General features: G+C 43.7%; 1 pseudogene; it reads left to right on the forward strand.

Annotated features, from left to right (window-relative positions):
- Window positions 1–1,532: 1,532 nt before the first annotated feature.
- On the forward strand, window positions 1,533–19,728 carry LOC127204962 (60S ribosomal protein L7-like 1; annotated as a pseudogene).
- The last annotated feature ends 1,228 nt before the right edge of the window (window positions 19,729–20,956 follow it).

Genomic DNA, 20,956 nt, shown 5'->3' on the forward strand with positions numbered 1-20,956 from the left:
CATTTGTGGCATCAGAAGTATATCTGATTTTTTTTTTTCAGACTTTGGAGTATTTGTGGTATCTTAGGTATGGGCCCCGTGTCTGAGTATCGTTTTCATCTATTTCATACAATGCATCTATATCTTACACATTAGCCTCAAGGTCATTTTATATAATTTTTAGTGTGCCTGCACTTTCACTGCAACTCATGCCATGAGGCCAGGTGAAGAATTTTCTTCCTGTATTGTCATCTCAGCAGTCATAATGTTTTGAATTTTGGAAACTGTCTGTTTTCTATGATTTGGTTTAGGAATGTTCAGCTCATATTAGGATCACCATCTAGAGTACAGTTAGAATTCAAATGATTTTTATGCAAAAGCCCCAAAGTGTCAGCTCCCAGAAATCTCATGTTCCAATAAGGAGGTAATGACAGCAGCTGATGTCATAATCTACATGTCGCTTCAGGTACACAGCCAATAAGACATGTTTGCTCTTTGTATACCCAATCACCCGTGCAGAAAACAACCATCTCCTTATGTCACCAGTTAAGGGTTTCATGCCATTGCCAAAGCCAACACAGACACAGCATCTCTAAGTGCAAATTGGTCAGTCGATGACCTAGTGTCAGCTACTGTTCTGAGCATTTTGTTTGTTCATTTATTTTTGGCTTTTGATATTATAATGACATCATTTTATTCTATTCCTTCCCTTCAAATCCTTCCATGTTATCCCGCTTCCCTTATTCTCTTTGAAATTCATGGCCTCTTTAAAAAATTATTACACGTATATGTGTTCACATATATACATACATATTCCTAAACACATAATGTAATATATAACATTAGTAATATACACATATTACTAAGTACGTAATATAACCTGCTCAGTCTGTATAATGTTTACCTGTATGTATGCATGTTCAGGGCTGACCACTTGGTGGGATAATTAGGTATTGTGCTCTTCCCTGGGGAGACTGTTTCTCCTCCTCTCAGCATTCCTTGGCTGTCCGCAGCTCTTGGTCTCAGGCTGAGGCTGCCTAAGCTGCCCGCTTCCATCTTAGCGTGTCTGTCAGTGTCATCCTTGTTCAGGTTCTGCTCTGGTGGCCATACTGATGAGATTTCATGGGTGTAGCTTTGACACAACTTCGTAGCAAACTCCCTGACCCTCTGGCTTACAATCTCTCTGTTTTTTTCCTTTAATGATCCCTGAACCTTGCACATGGGAGTTGTGTGGCAGGTGTATTAGTTAGAACTGGGCTCACACCTCTGCATTTTGATTGGTTGTGGTTTTCTTTAATGCCCTTCATCTGTTGCAAAGAGACGTTTCTTTGATGAGGAGTGTGTGGGTGTGTAAGGAACTATTTAGAACCCACTCTCAGTGTTCGCAAACATCGCCTGTAATCATTTTATCTTTAGAAATCTTACAGATGCATTTATGGATTCCAACTTTTCACGATAGATACAAAAGAATCTTAAAAAAAACAAAACAAAACAAAAAACAAAACCAACAACAAATAAACCCAGAAAACATTCAAAACATTCCCAGTTCCGACATGAACTTGACAGTTGTGCACACCAACAACAGCAAACCCCGCGATGGTTTCATTCACAGGTAAAATGAATATTACAGCAATTAACTTGGAGTTGGAGAGTTTAAGATTATGATGCGGTCACAGCCGCTCTTTCCTGCATCACTGTACTGGGGTGGCGAGGCTCATTTAGAAGGCAGCTTGAGAACTTCTGAAGATAAGCCCCATTATCTTCCTACAGTGTCCTGTGCTCCAAACCACTAATTTGCATTTATTTAAATGCAACTGATCAATTCAGGTGATGGTTTTAAAATGGAAACCGCATCATCTAGTCCTTATAGACCTCAGTATTAGTCCCATATTGGGAGACCGTGAAATTCCCTTGTATCAGTAACGCTAAGGACAAATAAACTAGAGACTGACAGTAATTTGGTGCGCCCTGGAATCCTGCACCACTTTCCCTTTAATGATCCACATTACTTTTGAGATGCTGACATCATATGGAAGTACCCCATATCTTAGGTGTTGCTTTTATTGACTCACATTACAAAAGTGGCAGAGTCCTGCTTGCGTTCCTGACAGCTTAGCTTACATCCTCATGATCTTTAATAGCCGTATTGTGAATTGGTATAGCAGTCCAAATGTCTCCGTACAGTTCCTGCCCCAACTCCCCTGGGCACAGTGTCTCCGCCGTGTCTTTGTACTAAAGGAAGCTGTAATTTCTTCACTGATTTTTTTTTTTTTCTCTAGCATATGTTTCATCTTACCTCTAACTTCGGAAAATATTTTTACATACACTTATGTGAGATATAAGAACTTGTAGGAGGTGAGAGGACAAAGAAACAAGAATCTAGGCAGAAATTATAGTGCTGAGAGCACCAAAAACGGCACATATGCACCAATGCAAATATCTGCTATGGTAATTGAAGTAGAGAGTACAGCATGAATATGCAGCAGTGGGGGGAGACTAAGTATATCCTTTTGAGATCCTGGAGGACAGATTTGGAAGCTGCTCTTGCCAAGTGTGTGTTTGGGAAGCAAAGGCTTGCACGAGGGCTTCTTTGATGACTTGGTAGACGTTTGTCACAGTTAATGACTGCTTGGCATCCTAGAACACCTTTCCCGTGTAAGCTCCTACATTGAGGGCCCCACTTCCCCAGGGGAGAGGCCCGAGGCAGAATCCTGGAACTGAGCATCTCATTGGTGCACCGAGATTCGAATTTGGGATCTGTGCTCCACAAAGAAGGAGGGAAATGGTGAGTTGAGAAGCAGCAGTGGGGCTGCGGGGGGTGTGGCTCAGTTGGTGATTTGCCTGCTGCACAAGCAGGAGGATTTGAGTTCCCATCACGGGAGGCATTGGTCTGTGACCCCAGTGCTGCCCTGCAGTACAGAGATAAGCAGATCTTTACGGCTCACTGACTAGACAGCATTGTCAGTTGGTGAGTCTCAGGCCCATTGTGGGACCATTTCTCAAAAGATAATATGGAAAGCCATTGAGTAAGATGCCTGACATCAGCCGACCTCCCCATGCATATGCATACACATACATGGGCATATACCCGCATGAACATATACATACATACTGCTGTCCCACAATACACGGAACAGGGTCACTCAGGGTAGCTGGCAGAATAATGGGGCCTTGCTCTCCTTCTTTGCTTCCCAGCCTGATTTTCTATGTCTTTGGGGGTGGTCTGCAGCCACTAAGTTCTGGTTCTACTTTCAACTGGCTAACGCTGGGCTAGAGGGATGGCTCAGCGGTTAAGATCACTTGTTGCTCTTGCAGAGGACCTGGCTTCAGTCCCTGCACCCACACGATGGCTCATGACCATCTGTAACTCCATTCTAGAGGTAAGGGGATGTGACTCCTATCTCCTGGCCTCTGTGGGCACCAGTCACACACAATGTACATACATACATACTCACATGCAGGCAAAACACTCACACATGAAATAGACGAACCTAAGAAAAGAAAACTGTCTAAAGCTGCCCTTACTATTTGCAATTAAATATCCAGATGAATACAAGTTATTTGTAAGCAGTACTTCCACCCAGGGCCTAGTGGGCACTTTGGATCGGACACTTCTGTTCATTATAGGAAGCCTCTGTTCCTGATTGGTACACACTAAATGCCATCAGCAGACTCCAGGAATTGTGACAATTAAGTAGCCTCATATATTTCTCATATACTCTCCAAATAAGGCCACCCAAGCCCCAGATGGGTCATACTAGTAAATCTTGCTCCCGTGGCAGCATAAGAGACAGTGCTCATCTTTCCAGCCTATCAGGAAGTCATTTAGCCTCTAAGAGCACACACTCACTGGAACTCTGGGTTCCTGGATAGAAATAGGAACTGAAAGCACCTGCATGTTTTGGGTGACAAAGACCAAAACATTGACTGCACTTTAAAAAAATGATTGAATGGACTGGTTGTGACAGTTCTTATAATGTCATCATTGCATAAATTTTCTTGGTTAACAGATTCTGAGAGAAGAAGGCAACCTCTAAAATTCTAAGACAGTATGACCTGCTGAATATTATTATTAATATTATTATTATTATTATTATTATTATTATTATTATTATTATTATTATTATTATGTAATTGTAACAACAGGGCTCCATCATATTACACTTTATAAAAGCACTTAAAATATATCATGTGCCAAATGGAAAAGTCTAATTTTCCAATAATGATAGAGCTGTGTTAGATATATAGGCATATTTTAATATAAGAAAAATATTAATTTTTCTCTCACTGGCAGAGTAGAAAGATTTTTAAGTAAAGAAATGATAAAGAGGTTTTCCTGTAGGCATTACTAAGACTTGAAGGATAGCTTCTGAGTTAAATGACCAGAGCTGAGGTCAGTGGAGGCTGCTGGAGCTGCTGAACAGCCTGACAAGCCCAGCGGAGCGTTCAGATGAAAGGGAGGGAACCGAACAAAGAGGAGAAGAGGGCCACTCTAAACACAGACTGTGGGGAATTTAGACTTTAAAAGAGAAATTAGCAGTTTTCAGTGCATTCAGAATGTCATACCTATGCTTTAAAAAAGGTCTATATAGTTTTTTTTTTTTTTTTTTTTTTTTTTTTTTTTTTTTTTACCACAATGGATTATTTTAAGAAGTCAGCGAGGGCTGGAGAGATGGCTCAGCGGTTAAAGGCTAGGCTCACAGCCAAAAATATAAGAAGTCAGCGAATATCTGACACCATGAAACAGGAAGTAAGTTGAGCAGTGATGTTGGTCATGTGACAGCTTGGCTCCCTTTTCCCAGTTCTTCATCTCTCTAAATGTTTTTTTCCTTGTGTCTTCCATGGATGGCCTTTCCCATGTAATTTCATAGTGAATCCCTCTGTCTGCTGATGGAGGGCTTGGCCAGTGATCTTGAACAGTGGGATATTAGTAGATGTGAAACAAGCCGAGGCTTAAACTATGGAGTTGCATGAGACCGACGGAACCAAATTTACAGCTCAGAGAAGACCTCTCACATGAGGATGTGTGACTGGCGACCCTCCCCATGAATGCATGAGGCTGAAAAGCAAATGGTCAGTGCTTTGCTATGCAGTGTGATCCTTTCAGAGACAAATTGGGGGTGGTTCCTGTAAGTCTATTTGAAACCCTAGAGTGAGCTTATGCAGTAGAAGAAGCCCACGGTGTGGCATGGCCATCTTGGAAGTAGCTGCGTCTCCTCTGATTAGATTTGGGAGCCTGTGCCACAAGCAGTGAGCATCCGTGCCTGGGACTTTAAGCTGTATCAAAAGTTCGCAACTAGGGCTGGGTGGTTCAGTGGTACAGAACACTCATCCTGCTTGCAGAGGACCCGGATTTGATTCCCAGCACCAACGTGACAGTTTGCAACCGTCCATAACTCCAGTTGGCCGGGGAATCCAGCATCTTCTTTTGACCTCTGTGGACACCAGGGATGCACATGGTCACAGACATGCTTGCAAGTGAAATACTCGCACACATTAAAAATATGTAAAAAAAAATCAGATATGGATGGGGAGGTGATCATACACAGAACCTAACCCCATCCTGCTGAGGTATTAGCTGTTTACAGTCCCTGTTACACAGATAGCTCTGGCTAAACACAGTAGTCACAAAACAAAACAAAAAGACATGACTGTGGGGAAGGGATTTCCAGAGAAGGGGAGAATTGTCATGGGTGGGGGTGAGAGTTATTAGAATTCATTATGAATGTATTCAATTATCAAAACCAAAAATTTAATTAATAAGAAAGACCTTTGTGAGAGAAATACTATTTCCCTCTAAGGCATGTTTGTTATGGAAGATAGTGAGTTTCTTTGTTTCTAAAAATAAAACACACACACACAAAGTTTAGAACATTCTATGTAGACATACTGGCTACATCAATGAGGTATTATATAATGTAATTTGACCTTTAAGATTTTTAAATAATATATTATTTTTTTAATTCACTTTACATCCTGGTCGCAGCCCCTCCTCCATCTCCTCTCAGTCCCACCCTCCCTCCCCTATCCCCCCTGCCCTACTCCTTGGAAAAGGAGAGTCCCCCACCTACCCACCCCAGTTCATCAAGCCACATCAGGACCAAGTTTATCCTCTTCCCCTGTGGCCTGGCAAAGCAATCCCCTCAGGGGGAAGTGACTGAAAAGCAGTCAACAGAGTCTATGCCAGAGACATTCATCTTTCCCCCCTCATTAGTGGACCCACATGAAGCCTGAGCTGCCCACCAGCCACATCTATGTGGAGGACCTAGGTCCAGCCCATGCATGATCCTTAGCTGGTGCTTCAGACTCCACAGGCTGCTCTGGGCCCTGGTCAGCCAGCTCTGTTGGTGGTCCTGTGGAGCTCCTGTCACCTCCATGTCCCTTTGTCCCTCCCCCGGCTCCTCCACCAGACTCTCCAAGCTTTGCCCAATGTTTGGCCATGAGTCTTAACATCCATTGATTGGATAAAGAAAATGTAGTGCATTTACACAACGGAATTCTACTCAGCCATTAAAAACACTGAAATCATGAAATTTGCAGGCAAATGAGTGGAACTGGAAAAGATCATCCTGAGTGAGGAAACCTAGACTCAGAAAGACACACATGGTAAGTAATATATGGTATCGTGCAAAACCAAAACATTAGTAGTTATGCTTTCTCAGTGTTGGCATTAAACATGTATTTACATCTTAGTTTATGTACTGGGGATATTTTGCCATGCTATACAAAATTATTATAAACCAATTCATAAATACTTTTTAAAAATAAAAAGCGTGTAGTTATATATTAGATAATTGATTTCATTTCAGCCATAACTGTATACTGTGTGAAGATTGCACAGCCTGGAATATAGGGTCTGATCCTTCATCACCCATGCATTTATTGAACACTTCCTGGAGACAGATGTTTGGCTGGGTGCTTGCTTTGCAAAAGAGCCATATGTTGGGATGAGGTAGTGATGATTGATAGGGGTGTATTTTCTTTCTTTCACTGCAATATCTTTGTTTCTCCATCTCTCGTTTTATTCGCAATAATATCCTGTTTTGGGTGAGATGCTACGAACAGCATGAGATATGGAAGAGGCTGATCTTTACAGATTTGACATTTGACCTCCCAGTGCCCCAGTTATTAGTATGGGCCATCCATGGACAACATAATGAAATGCTGTCTGTCCCTATGTCCAGAGAGTCTTCCGAATCTCTGTGGTACAGACTCCAGGTTCTGAATATCAGTGTATATGAGAGACAATCCCTTCCCTATAGTTGCACCAGCAGAAGGAGTGACACCCAGGAGCGCATGAAGGACAGCAACCTTGTGAAGATGAGGCATCTGGATCAAGCTGTACTTTATTCTTGGTCTTCTATACTGCAGGTGGTGTCTGCTGAGAACTACAAAACCTCATACAAGGATTCGTATAAGCCCTCTACAGCATGCGACTCAGCCAAACTTTCTATAGACCCATGGCTGTGTTCCTGGGATGACAAGGCCACTCTCTGTGTTTCTGTATGGGGAAGGACAAGTCTACTAAGGGGATGGCCATTTGTTCCATCCAACAAGTGGCCATGAGCCATGCCTTTTTTTTTTTTTTAACATTAGAGTAGTCACTAAAAACAAAAAACAAAAAATCAACTGGCCCCCCCCAAAAAACCCAAATAAGCCCATTAGTGAAAATTCCCTCATCTATCCCTTTAGGAAGTATGTGTACAGCGTGATAAATATGGATCTATTTGCATTTTTCTACATGTGGACATCCAGCTGGACCAGCACCAAGATGCTATCTTTTTTCCATTGTATGATTTTGGCGTCTTTGTCAAACATTAAATGTTCATAGGTGTGTGGATTTATTTCTGGGTCTGCAGTTTGATTCTATTCATCAACCAGCCTGTATCTATGCCAGTACCATGCTGTTTTTATTACTGCTGCTCTGTAGTACAATTTGAGATAAGGGACGGAGATTCCTCTGGAAGATCTTTTATTGTGTAGGATTGTTTTAGCTATTCTGGGTTTTTTGTTTTTCCATATGAAGTTGAGAATTGACCTTTCAAAGTCTGTAAAAAAAAATTGTGTAGGTACTTTGATAGACATTGCATCCTAAGTGAGGTAACCCAGACCCAGAAAGACATGCATGGTATATAGTTGCTTATAAGTGGATATTAGGCCTTGGACATAGATGTCCTCTGAGAGACTCTACCCAGAGTGGGATCAGGACAGATACTGGGACTCTATGCTGAACTCTGGATAGAGCGCTGAGAGTTGTAGGGAAGAGTGTGGGGGAGTGTTGAAGGTCCAGGAGGGAGCAGGAGACCATCAAGGCCTGCGGATCCCGGATCCTGACAAAAGAGGGCCTGTACCAGCCAAGGACAATGCATGCAGAGAACCAAGCCTTCCCCCTCCCCCTCTCCCCCGTTCAAATGTAACTGATGGAATGCTGATTCTCCACGTGGGGGGGGAGGGGGGACTGCTGCTGAACCTCTGACATGCACTCTGGTGCCCATGATTTGGTCACTGCCCCTTGGCAAGACAGACTAGCGGGCACACAGAGGAAGGGAATGCAGGCTATCCTGGTGAGACCTAATAGGCTGTTGCTAGACAGTTGAGTTAGGAGGGCCCCCTCTCTTACTTCCTATTCACCTCCCCTAGACCTCTGACAGAAGGGGACCTCCTCCCCCACCATATGACCACAGCCTTGATCAGGTCCTTTCCAGACAGCCTGCTTCCCCTTCCTCTGTGTGCCTGCCGGGCTTCCCAAACAAGGGGAATTGATCAAATCGGGGGCACCAGAGTTCATGTCAGAGGTGGTCTTGTCAGAGGTGGTCTTTGCTCTCCCCCACATGGAGAATGAGCTGTCCATTCACTAAGTCTAAACAGGGGTGGGGGGTGGGGGTCTAGGTTTACTGCATTCATTGTCCTTGATTGGTGCAACAGTTTGTGCAGGTCCCCCTGGGTCCAGATCTGCCTTGATAGTCTCCTTGTGGGGCTCCTGAACACTCTGGGTCCTTGCCTCCCCTGATTCTTCCATGTGATCTTCTTACTTCAGCCTCCCAAGTAGCTGAGGTCACAGGTGTGCACCACCAAGCCTGGCCATGGAGAAACCTGTGCCTCAAAGTATGGGCCAAAAAGATCATTTCTTCTTCAAGTTGCTTTTTGCCAGGTATGTGGTCACAGTGACAAGAGAGTGGGACACAATGTGACAAGAGAAAAGTACACGGGCTTATTTAAAATGTTTTATGTGACTCAGTGATTCTGAGCAAGGACATGCTGGCCATTACACATAGTTTGATGCTATATCCAGGGCTTTTGCAAAAAAGAACCAGGCCTAGTCAAGGTCCATTGGCAAGGATACTAAGAGAACCCTTAAATAGCCGTTCTGATTGGCCAAGGAAAATTTCAAGGTCTTTGAAGATAGTTGATGCTTCTGATGTTTTGATCTTGATTGAGTAGCGTTCTATTTTGCTATTTTAATGTGTGAATTCCTGGTCTGCTCCCTACACTCTTAATTTTAGTCCATGAAACTTGCAGTCCTCAATCTGTGGTTCTGTGGCTTTTAATCCTATCCAGCCATAGGTCCGTCTTAGGTTAAATTTAAAGTATCTACCAAGAAAGGCTCTGTAAAATATCTTACATAACACAAGTCTGGGAATTTAACATATCATTAAGCAGAGATGGAAGCTCCATGCTGATTTGGGGGCTTCATAGGGGGAAGAATATGGGGTCTCAGCAGAGTGAGAGAAGTCAGACGTGGTGCACTGGTCACTGTAACAGAGATGAGGCCAGCTGTGTTTGCCAGCTGGAGCATGTGAAAGTAAGGGCTCTGTTGTCCCAGAGTTCTGCGTAAGGGGTCTTATTCTTTGGATATCTATGTTCTTAGGACTTCTCTTAGTTTCCTGAGAGATAATCCTGGGTTATAAGAGATAGATCCACACACTTAAATAAGCCTTTTAAAGTAAATGCTAGCAGAAGCTTCTAGCCTTTTGAGGAAGGATTCATTTCCAACAAATACCTCAGTAATGGAGAGTCAAAGGAACAGAGGAACTTGCGTGTTCTGGAAGCCAAGCGTGGAGAAAGGAACAGGCTGGTCCTGACTGGAGGAACTTAGAACTTAGACCTTGAATTCAGATTCTTCTCTGGCCTCTTTAGAGGTCTCGGTGCCCCTTCCCTCACACTGTGTGTAGCAGGAGTTCTCTCAGTCCAGTAGTCACCTAAAAGAAGGTGACAGGAGTGGCAGAAAGCCATGTTAACTTCCTGCTCTTGTGGTTTCCTTCAGATATCAATGTGTCCCGGCCCATCTGTTTACTCTTGCTTTAACGAACTCCCAGCTTTGTTCATCTTTTCTGTGCCCTCGGCTCAAGCTTGTCTTGGTGGGAACTTCCTGAGGACCACACGGGTAGCCTGGAGCTCTAAGTCCAGTGTCGAGGATACAGTGGGACACAGAAGACTGGTGCCTGAGGCCTTAGCGATCGCCAGAGCTGACCCCAGAGTAGTCAAACTGTCACCTGAGTGACCCGGAGGAAGAGAAACTTCAGACTGGCTCTGGGTGGGTAGTGTGTGGGATGCACCTGCAGCCCAAGGTTCACAACTGTCCCCCATGGGATAGAAGGTAATCTAGGCTGTCAGTGGGATGCAAAGGACTGTCACAGCCAAAAGAGGTGGGAGAGCTGGGAAGGGTCTCTGGGGACTGCCTGAAGCACAACTCTATTCTTCAAGATCAAGGGGAGGCTTGTAGGAACCCCCAGCTAGAGGGGCATTTTTATTTCTTCTTCTTCTTCTTTTTCTTCTTCTTCTTCTTCTTTTTCTTCTTCTTCTTCTTCTTCCTCCTCCTCCTCCTCCTCCTCCTTCCTTCCTTCCTCCTCCTCCTCTTCCTCTTCCCTTCCTCTTCTTCCTCTTTCTCTTCTTCCTCTCCTTCTCCTCTTCCTCATCCTCTTCCTCCTCCCCCTCTTCCACAGAATTTTGAAGACTGAACAACGTCATCATGCAAAAGCATACCACAGTCCCTCTGTGTCTCTTCCTGCTAACAGGGTGAGGAGTGGAGGAGGTACAGAAAAGACGACAGGCTTGAGAGGCCAGATTTCCCTTTCCACTCTACTCCCACAGCTGCAGCACCCAGCTGTGGCTCAGAAAAGATACTGGCCACTAGGTCGGGTGTATTTAACTATCACAGGACCAGGCGCCCAAAGAGTGGAAGCATGATTCGTGTGTTACAGAAGGAAACTGCAGGAGCCTGTGACTCAGGGGAGGAACTCCTCATGTGAAGAACTGTAAAAATTTTATCCTGGCCCAGATTACCCACACAGAATTAAGTATAATGGGGCAGAGAAATAAAAGCAAAGCTGTATTTGGATAACATCTAAAGTCCTGTTTGTTCAACAAACTGGTCACAGCAAGAAGGCGTGACTGAATTAGACTGCTGTTGTCCCTGCTTAGGGCAACAGAAAGGACTCCCACAGCAGAGAGGCTAGAGAAACCAGTGCAGCAAGGATGGGGGCTTTTGGCTGTGTGGGCTGCCCAAGGCAGTTGCTTAAGGCTGTGTTCAGGGACCCTCCCATTCTAAGTTTGGGGAAATGTGGCAGCACAGAGTCTCTGCTTCATTTCTGGTGGAAGGGCCAAGTGTGGCCAGTCTAGAAGAGAAGGGGCCTGTGATGCTGCCCTGGAGGTCAGCTGTGTGAGTGAAGGTGTCAGGGGGAAGCGCCAGGATGTGAAGAGGCAGAGGAGGGTCCTTGTGCCCCTGCCCTTGAGCTTGATGAATTGCCTGAGGTCCAAGTGCCAGTATCTCATTCAATCCTAATCATTCTCGGATCATTCATTAGCCATTCACTAATACAATTGCTCCACCCTTATCTAGGGGCAGGGGTTCCATGATCCACAGTGGAACCTTAAAACTATGGGTTACTACACAGTCACACACACACACACACACACACACACACACGCACACACACATACACACACATATTTATACATATATTTTTACAAATATACATATATTCATATATGTTTATTTATATGTCTATATCTACTTTCCCTATCTGTATCCTATGGACAAATTTTATTTTTAAAATTATGTACAACAAGAGACTAAAAATACCCAACAAAGTACAGTAACTATACTACATAATAAGTTCTTTATCATTCATGAGTCATCCCCCCCCCTTTTTATGTTTTCAAGTGTGTGGGTTACTGTGGGCAGCTGAAACCTTGAGAGTAAGTTGTTAAGCGAAGCCAGAGTTGACCATGGGACTCTATGCTAGAAAATGAAACAGGTCAAAACGACAAAGAAGTGACATATAAAACTCATTGGAGACGATCTGAGAGTTGAGGGCTGGGGGAAGGTGTGAGAACCCCGTGGGCACACGCATGCTTGCACACACACACACACACACACACACACACACACACACACACACACACACACACACACACTTCAGGTAAGGATCTAAACCGATGCCACAGTTTGGTAGCACATTGTTAAATCTGTGGTGATGAATAAGCTTAGTAGTGTCAAGCGTGAAACTCATTCCACTTCACCTTTACCTGCAATCATATTTGTATGATCCTACAAAATTATTAAGTGCAAAAGTGGTCCCAACATCATAGTTTATGATGGCAACACCAGCAAAACCAAGTAAGCCCGAATGTTTCACTAGGAAGTTAACAGCGGTTATTCCGCCAAGGAGAATAAAATGACATGGCATGGTGGCCCATGTTGTGATTCCAGCACTTGGCAGAGGGAGGCAGGGAATCAGGAATTCAAGGCCACCTTCAGCTACAGGGATAGTTTGGGGTTACCCTGGACTATATGAGACGCCGTCTCAAAAAATCCAAACCAAGGGTCTGTAGATAGGGCGCAGCAGTTTAGATGGCTTGTTGCTTTTATAAATGACCTGTGTTCATGGAGGCTCACAGCTATCCATTCATTCCAGTTCTAGGGGACCTTATGCCCTCTTCTGACCTCTGAAGGCACCCACACATGGTGTACATATATGCATCCAGGCAAAACATTCATATGTTTACAATTAATAAGCAAATCTAAAAATTAAAACAACAACAACAACGGCAGCAAGAGAGGAATAAGGCAGACAGAGTTTATTTTAAATACAAAGCTGAGTAAATACGTTAAACAAGATATACTGTACCGGACAATATGCATAAAATATTTCCATTCATGAGTGAGATTTTAAAACTGTGCCTAAAGCATTTATATGAAAAGAACATTCTGGAAGGATTACCCTGCCCCATTCATTGAACATATTTCCTTTGCAAAGTGTGAATGAGAACCTGGAGGATAGATGAGGTTCACTTTCCACAAGCTCATGCTGGGAATTAAGCAAAGCCTGCGGGGTAAGTCTCAGATGCAGAGATTTCATCAGCATCAGAGACCAGGAAAGTGGAAATAGAGGTAAAATACATCAGGAGAGCTCAGTCTTGGGGCGGGAGGACATGGAGTCACAACCACAAGGACAAGACAGTGGGGACAGCTAGAAGGCAGGAACTCAGGGGCAGCGATGGCAAGTGGAAAGGCAGAAGAAGAAAGCTGAGGATGGCTTCTCTCCCCACAGTTTGCCATGGGGGCTGCCATTAGCAAAGAAGTTAAGGGGGAAAAAAGTGGAAAATGCCTGGCCCAGGATGGGTCTGCTGTAGGGCTTGGAAAGCCGGTGTATGTCTGCATCCACAGTAAGTAAAGCAGGAAGTCTTTCCTCTCTGATAGGGACTCTGCGTTTAAAGATAACATGCGGGCAGCTGTGCATCGGAAGTAGGGCGCAACCCTAGCTGTCATTAGTAACTTTAAAACGGGCAAAACAAACAGCAAACAAACAAACAAACAAAAATCCCTAAAGAGACTAGAGACCTTGTTACTAGTGACAACGTGGCCTTGTTAATGTCCAGGAATGCAACAAAGCACCTCTCAAAAACTGTAACTAATGACATGATGAAATTCCTTAACATGTCTCATCTTCCCTCTCTGTCTTCTTGTCATGCTGAGAATTGAACTCTGGCCTTGCGAGTGCTGAGCAACCACTTCTTTTGAGGAGGGAAAAAATGAAGGTGATAAAAGTTGAGAATTTATGGTGAGTTATACCTTTTGGTTAAAAGAAAACAAAGAACGTCTCACTTTTTACGTATCTCTTTAGTTACGGATTTAAAAGCGGTAGCCCCCAAGCCTAGAGAGATACAGCAGAGGTCGGGGAAGATGGCAGATTATGTCAGTTTGAACTCTATTTCTTAGACACGAGACACTGAGAGCTTAGCTGACCTTGAAGCGACACACCTGTAGTGATGCCAGAAGTAAGGCCGCAATAACACGGCCCACAATGCTGACACTGTGATGCCACCGTGGAGCTGATGGAGACCAGAGATGGGATGCTTAGCATCAGCATCTTCACCACAAGTGGAACCTTACTGACTTGTGGCACAGAAATAAGCATATGATATATTTAAGTCAGTTTTAAAGATTTTCTTCGAGGTAAAACTCAGTTTGGGAAAAGTATTTAAATTCTGTTTATATACCTGCATGAATTCTTGTCACCACCCTGTGTGGCTGAGAAACAAGCATGTTAATGTCTTGACACCTTCAAACCACTCATGGGTCCACCAGCTCCTTCCTTTTTAATGCTGGGAAACCTCTTACCCATCGCTACTCCTGTACACACACACACACACACACACACACACACACACACACACACACACACACAATTGACCTTTTCTAAAATGCCACATAGATAGAAATACATAGTTGGTAATTATTTGAAACTGGGTTCTTTCATTTTTGTCTAACACAGAAATGAAATCCTTACTATTTTTACTTTTTAGAACGCAAGCCTAAAGGGGGGGGGGGGTTAGAAAACCCAGGCAACAGCAGACATCCTAGGCATCCTGTTTAAAAAAAAAAAAATGGAGCCATCAATAAGGAACCACCGAAACGCCGTGTTTTCTTTCACGTGACAAAAGCTGTGTCTATTTAAGGCATGTGTCTTCCAGTTTGCTTTTTCTATTTTGAGCATGTTCAGATGCAGGTCCTCTAGAGGCATCGTGGAGAAAACTCACCTCCCTGTGTGCTCTCCCTGTCTCTGCACACGGAAGCGTGATTGCTCAGCTTATGATTAAATTTGCTTGTTAGCTGGGCACTGAGTGCAGTCTGTCCATCGCCAGTGAGGTAGTCCTCAGAGTCCCTTCCTTTGTCCTGGAGAGCTGGTGACCTGGACTGTCACAGGTATATCCAGCACAGGCTGTGTGGCTTGGCACAGTTAGGCACACCACATAATTGAGCTGGAAATCTCTATGAGAAAGGACGAAGCATGGCTCCCATCTTGAATGCCCGAGGGATTACTTTTAGCTTCCATTTTAAGGAACACGTTCTCTTTGCTGCTGAGTCCTGCGCTTTCATATAGTGAAAACCAGCATTTAGGGGAGGGATTGGCAGTGTGCTTTGGAATGTCTGTTGAGGTTAGCATATTGGGCAGACAGATCAATACTTACCGAGTAAATGAAAAAGCAATCTTGATTTCCAGCTCCCTCTTACACACACACACACACACACACACACACACACACAGAGCACATGCATGCACACAGGCATGCACTCACACGTGCACACCATTGCGTAGGGATGGCTGTTTGCAACTTTGGAGGAGGTAGCTAGGGAGCAGTTTGCAAATCGGCCCACTGTTGGTGGTTTTCACTGGTGTGCTTCCATGAAGCAGCAGATGTGTTGTGGGCTGAGGAAGATGGGCCACTGAGCTCAGATAATAGCCGTGTGAAAACCTGCTTGATTTGCTCTAAGGACTAATATCAGGCTATTTGAATGGATCATGTTTGCCAGTGGGCTCAATTCTGTGCTTCCTGGTGTTTTCTTTAAAATGTGCTAGAATTGCAAACGGTTTTGATTTCAGTTTTAATTTTCTGTTGCATTTCCTTTGAGGTCTCCCATGTTCTCTATGTGTGATTAAAAACTTCATGTCTGGCAGTATGAACAACTCATATTCCGCAAGAGTGGTGGGACAACCAGACAGCACCAAACTCTGTGTCACCACTGCTATGCCGAGCATACAGCAAAAACCCTTTCCTGTTTTGCCCTTCATGAAGGAGAGAGCTAACATACAAAACTAATGTGGAAAAACTAGACTAGTCTGAGCCTCAGTGGACAAATGAAATTAACTCTACTTTGGCTGAGTAACCCCATTTTTAAAAGCTGATAATGATAGAATGAAAGATGTGCCTTCATGGTGCAGATTTGACAGCCAGTGCAACAACAGGTGGTGCACCCTCTTGGTGCCCTCATGACACCCTGAACATATTCCCCTAATGCTGCTAACACTCCTGTTTCTCTGGCATGTCTTGGAGGCCTCTGAGGAGACAGACTCACTGTCTACAGAAAGCTCAACAGATGTGTGAGCAAATATGCACGAACTGCAGTTTTTCCTTCTTTATGGAGCCCCCAAACCAATGCATATGGCTTTGTAAACAAAAGTTTGGGACTACAGTCTGCTGTAAAAATAAGTTAGTTATTTGTCAGCTTATATCTCCCCCATCCACATGGCAGGGGCTCGGCATATTGCTCCCCGCCCACCCGCTGCTAGGGACTTTGGGGCCTCTGATTTCCTTGAGCCAGCTCTTCTTTTCCTCTGGGAAGAATGGTAGAGTGAGCTTCATCCCAAAGATAGAAAAACATGCAGTTGACAAAATATAGCCTTCCCCCCGGTTTGTGTTCCATTTCTGTGGTTGTATCTCATAGACGTGGAGTGTCTCGGCCCCACCTCAGTAACAAGGCCCGCTTTATTATCTGGACATGCAGGCACGCTGCTGAAGACTCACAGTGCCAGTGTCCAGCCTGGGTGTGGTGATGTAATCACAGATACTCCGGCAGCCGAGGAAGAACAATCACATACTTAAGTCCTTCCTGGCAGAGTGAGTTCAAGGCCGGTCCAGGTAGCCATCGTTCGCACTTGGATGTTGTTGGTGATGAGAAATCTGATGTTGATATTCTGGCCAGTTTGCTGTTGCAGGCAAGTTGAGAAGGTCTCAGATTTTAATATTTCCTGTTTGCTTTGCACTTCCAACATTTTGACTATATGCGTGGAATGATTCTTTCCTGGCCATGTTAATTTGTGGTTCTATAAGACTCTTGTGTCTTTATAATGTGAATCTGGGGGTTCGTTTGCTATTATCTCAATGAATAAATTCTGTTTCTTTTAGTGTTTTAAAATTCTAATTGTCTTGTTGGATTTGTCTCCCATGTTGGTGACCTTTCTGTACATGTGTCTGATTTTCTCATCTATTTTTTTTTTTTACTCTTGCTGGGCATTACAGGCTTTCCTCTCTAGGTCTCTCATTGGATTCATCTGATTGTACCCTTGGAGTTCTGTGATCATTTCTTACCAGTAAATTGAAGTCTTCATCTAGTTTGTTATCATTTCGTTACCTTTAATCTGAAGAGGAGTGGAGAAAGTGCTGTGTATTCAGCATCAGATTGTGAGATGTAGCCAGTGCGATGGCAAAAATAGAAACTTAAAAGAATATCGGAGGAAAGGTAATTCAATGGCTTTTGTTCACAGATAACATGATTATATACTTAGAAATTCCTATACACTGTTAGAAAGCTTACAGAATCAGTAAGAGTTTGGTAAGGTGATAGGACACAAGGGAAGGGTATAAAATACATTGTATCTTTGGTGTTTCATTAATGAGAATTGGATCACAAGTTTTAAAACTATTTACAATAGCTTCCCCAAACATGGGCAATTTAGAAAAGATGTAAAACATGTGTAAGAGCTACACAGTAAACATTGTAACATATTACTAAAAGAAATGAAAGAAGTCCTAACCAAACTGAGAGAGAAGTCAACGTTATGAGATAGAAGGCTCAATGTTGTCTAGATACCAGTGTTCACCAAGTTGACCTGCAGGTTCAGTGCATGCCCGAAGACACGGTTTGCTTTCTCTCTAGGCAGGAGAGATAGTCCTTGGAGATGTTTAGCCTTCCATTTTAGGAGCTGGGATGTAAGCATTGATTGAGCTCATGGTCCTGGGTTTATGCAGCATATAGGACATGACATTTTTACTCGTCCTCCTATTAAATTTGGTATTGTGGAAGCATGTTTATCTGTATGGAATATTTGATATAAAAGGTGATGATTCAAATCAAAGTTCCATAGAAACCATTGAAAACACACAAAAAAGATGAGTTAATGTCTAGTAAGTATTCAAGCTCAGCTGTTTCAAGTCATTTGGGGTTGTGATTAAACTTACATTTATTCTTCCTTTCTATAAAATACATGCAACCCCGCAAAAAAAAAAAAAAACAAAAAACAAAAAACAAAAAACAAAAAACCCAGAGATCATGGTTATATGCATGGTAACCCAGTGCTTCAGATACAGCTATTGGGAATGGAGTTGATAATATTTGTTTTAATCTCTGTGTTCTTACTTTCCACATGGTTGTTCATGGCCCAGAGAAATGGAAGGACAGAGCTCAAACCTCAACTCATCTGTACTGTAAGATAATTCCTACGGCACTCTTACAATTTTTTTTTTTTTTTAATTTAGAAGAGTTACCCATCGGTTTTGCATATAAAGTCCCTGGCTAGTCTGGACTGGTAGATCGTGTTCTAGGAAAGAAATAGCTGAAACATTGCCAGAGACCTCACCTGGATGACTTTTCTTCTAGAATGGAACACATCAAATTCGCAGTAATCTGACTTTATTTCCCTTGACAAGATTTAGAAGAAGAAGAATTATTCCCGAGCAGTAGCTGTAGCACTGGAGAGATGGTGGGGGAAGGGGATAGAAAAAAAAGATCCCAGCCGGGCGTGGTGGCGCACGCCTTTAATCCCAGCACTCGGGAGGCAGAGGCAGGCAGATCACTGTGAGTTCGAGGCCAGTCTGGTCTACAAAGTGAGTCCAGGACCGCCAGGGCTACACAGAGAAACCCTGTCTCGAAAACAAAACAAAACAACAAAAAAAGAAAAGAAAAAAAGATCCCTTAGGTTCCAGAAAAATCTCCTGAAGAACTGGAAGACTTATCAGGCCCTTAAAGCCACCCAGGTGAAGCAGGCACTTTCGTGAGAGAGAGAGAGAGAGAGAGAGAGAGAGAGAGAGAGAGAGAGAGAGAGAGAGAGAGAGAGAGAGAGAGAGAGAGAGACACGGAGGGAGGGAGGGAGGGGAGGGGGGAAAGGGAAAGAATTCAGGTTTAAGTGACTGGAATCATTCCTGGCGGCAGCAATGTGTCGAGGTGCATGTCCGGTGAGCCTGGAGCTTTGGAAGTGCCCGATAAGCGTTGGCCTTCATTGTACACCTGGGAAGAACTGAAGGCGGAAGTTTGCTGGTACAGAAGACCTTGCGAAACTTCACCTGAAGAAATGGTTCAGTGCCATCTTTCCTGTAGTGATGCTGTGCACAGTGCAGCCTTACGTGACCTGGGGATTTCCAAATCCCAAAGTCTGCCCGGGAACTCATCTTGAAACGGGAACAAGCAAAGATGAAGGTATGAGACTGCCCCTCTGACTGTCATCACAATGAGTGAGGAGCACCTGGGCGGTGTGTGTGTGTGTGTGTGTGTGTGTATTTGGTGTCATTCGCTTGGAAGACCTCATCCATAAAATCGCCTTCCCGGGGAAGCATTTCCAGCAGATCCCTTCATTCTTATGCCCTTCCCACCTGTCTGTGGCCTGTCATGCTACCGAGAGTAGCGTGGGATTTCGCAAGCAGATGGGCTCATCTGGGGTGAACGCATGGATCAGTTCATCTGTCAGCTGAACTAGGCCAGGAAGGACCAGGATTTCCAAAAGCACTATGCATTGGAAGTGTTTTTGGTTGTTTAAAAGGATCAAGTGTCTTCAGAGAAGATGATTTTACACATTCAAAAACTGAAGCTGGGGCCAAGAGAAAGACAACAGGAATGAACATCAAAACCACCTCAGCACAGCCCAGTTCCACGTGGAGAAGGACGGTCATTCTCCACTCCGGCCGCCCCTGTCTCTGAAATAAACGGAAGCCATGGAGGAAAGAATTGCCCTGCTTTGTCCTAAGCAAAACAAAAAACAAAGACAAAAGAAAACAAAACAAAACCCAACTCAAACAACAACAGCAGCAGCAAAAAAAGAATTATTTCCAGTGAACATATTCTAGGAGTTTTATAAGCTTTACATTTTGGAATTAATATCAAATATCAAATATAAGTTTATACATGTGAATATAAATTATATGTGACTTGAAGATTGCACATACACTTGAGCTATAGCAAGGGAAAATAATTCTGTGATGAGCCTTCTAATTTAGTAAGAGCCATTTAAAAGTTTGTGTATAGTAGATTTATTCATGCCTCCTCTCCCTCCCTCATGTCTCTGCTTGTTTATTCCTTTAGTAAGTGCCCACCATGTACCAGGCCCTGTATCGGATGTGAGGTGTGAAGTGGAGACGGACACACGGTCCTAGGTTTTGGGAAGTTCACAGCCTGGAAGGAAGGGCCTCAAAGCAAGATGGACGGTGACAGAGCAATGCCAGTCCTCAGGGCTGAGAAGTTTGGCCTCGTCAAAATCATGTTCAGTGGGGGCTCAGCAGAGCAAATAAATCTTGGGTTGAACATGGACTGATGCATTGTGGGAAGGGGTCAAATATGAAAGGAAGGAGATGACAATTTAAAAACACACACACATATTGGTAAAGTCCGTTTACACAAAATAATGTGTGAGTGTGTAGGTGTCTGTTGTGCCTTGACAGCTAGGAAGAATGTCATGGGAGAATAGCCACCAAATAATCAGTGGTGCTAGCTCAGGATGGCTGTGGCTTCAAGGGCTGGGGAGGGTTAGAGCAGACAAATCGACAAGCCTCTCTCCATTCCGTAGTGAATTAATAACAGTATACCGCGGAAAACACAGCGCCTCAAGTGAGACTTACTTCCTGATTCTCATGCCAACCTTGTAAGTTTGGGAGAATATAGACCTATTACCCTTGTTTTACAGACAGAGAAATACAGACTCCTAGG

This window comes from Acomys russatus, chromosome 21 (assembly GCF_903995435.1).
Source record: "Acomys russatus chromosome 21, mAcoRus1.1, whole genome shotgun sequence".
Lineage (NCBI taxonomy): Eukaryota > Metazoa > Chordata > Mammalia > Rodentia > Muridae > Acomys > Acomys russatus.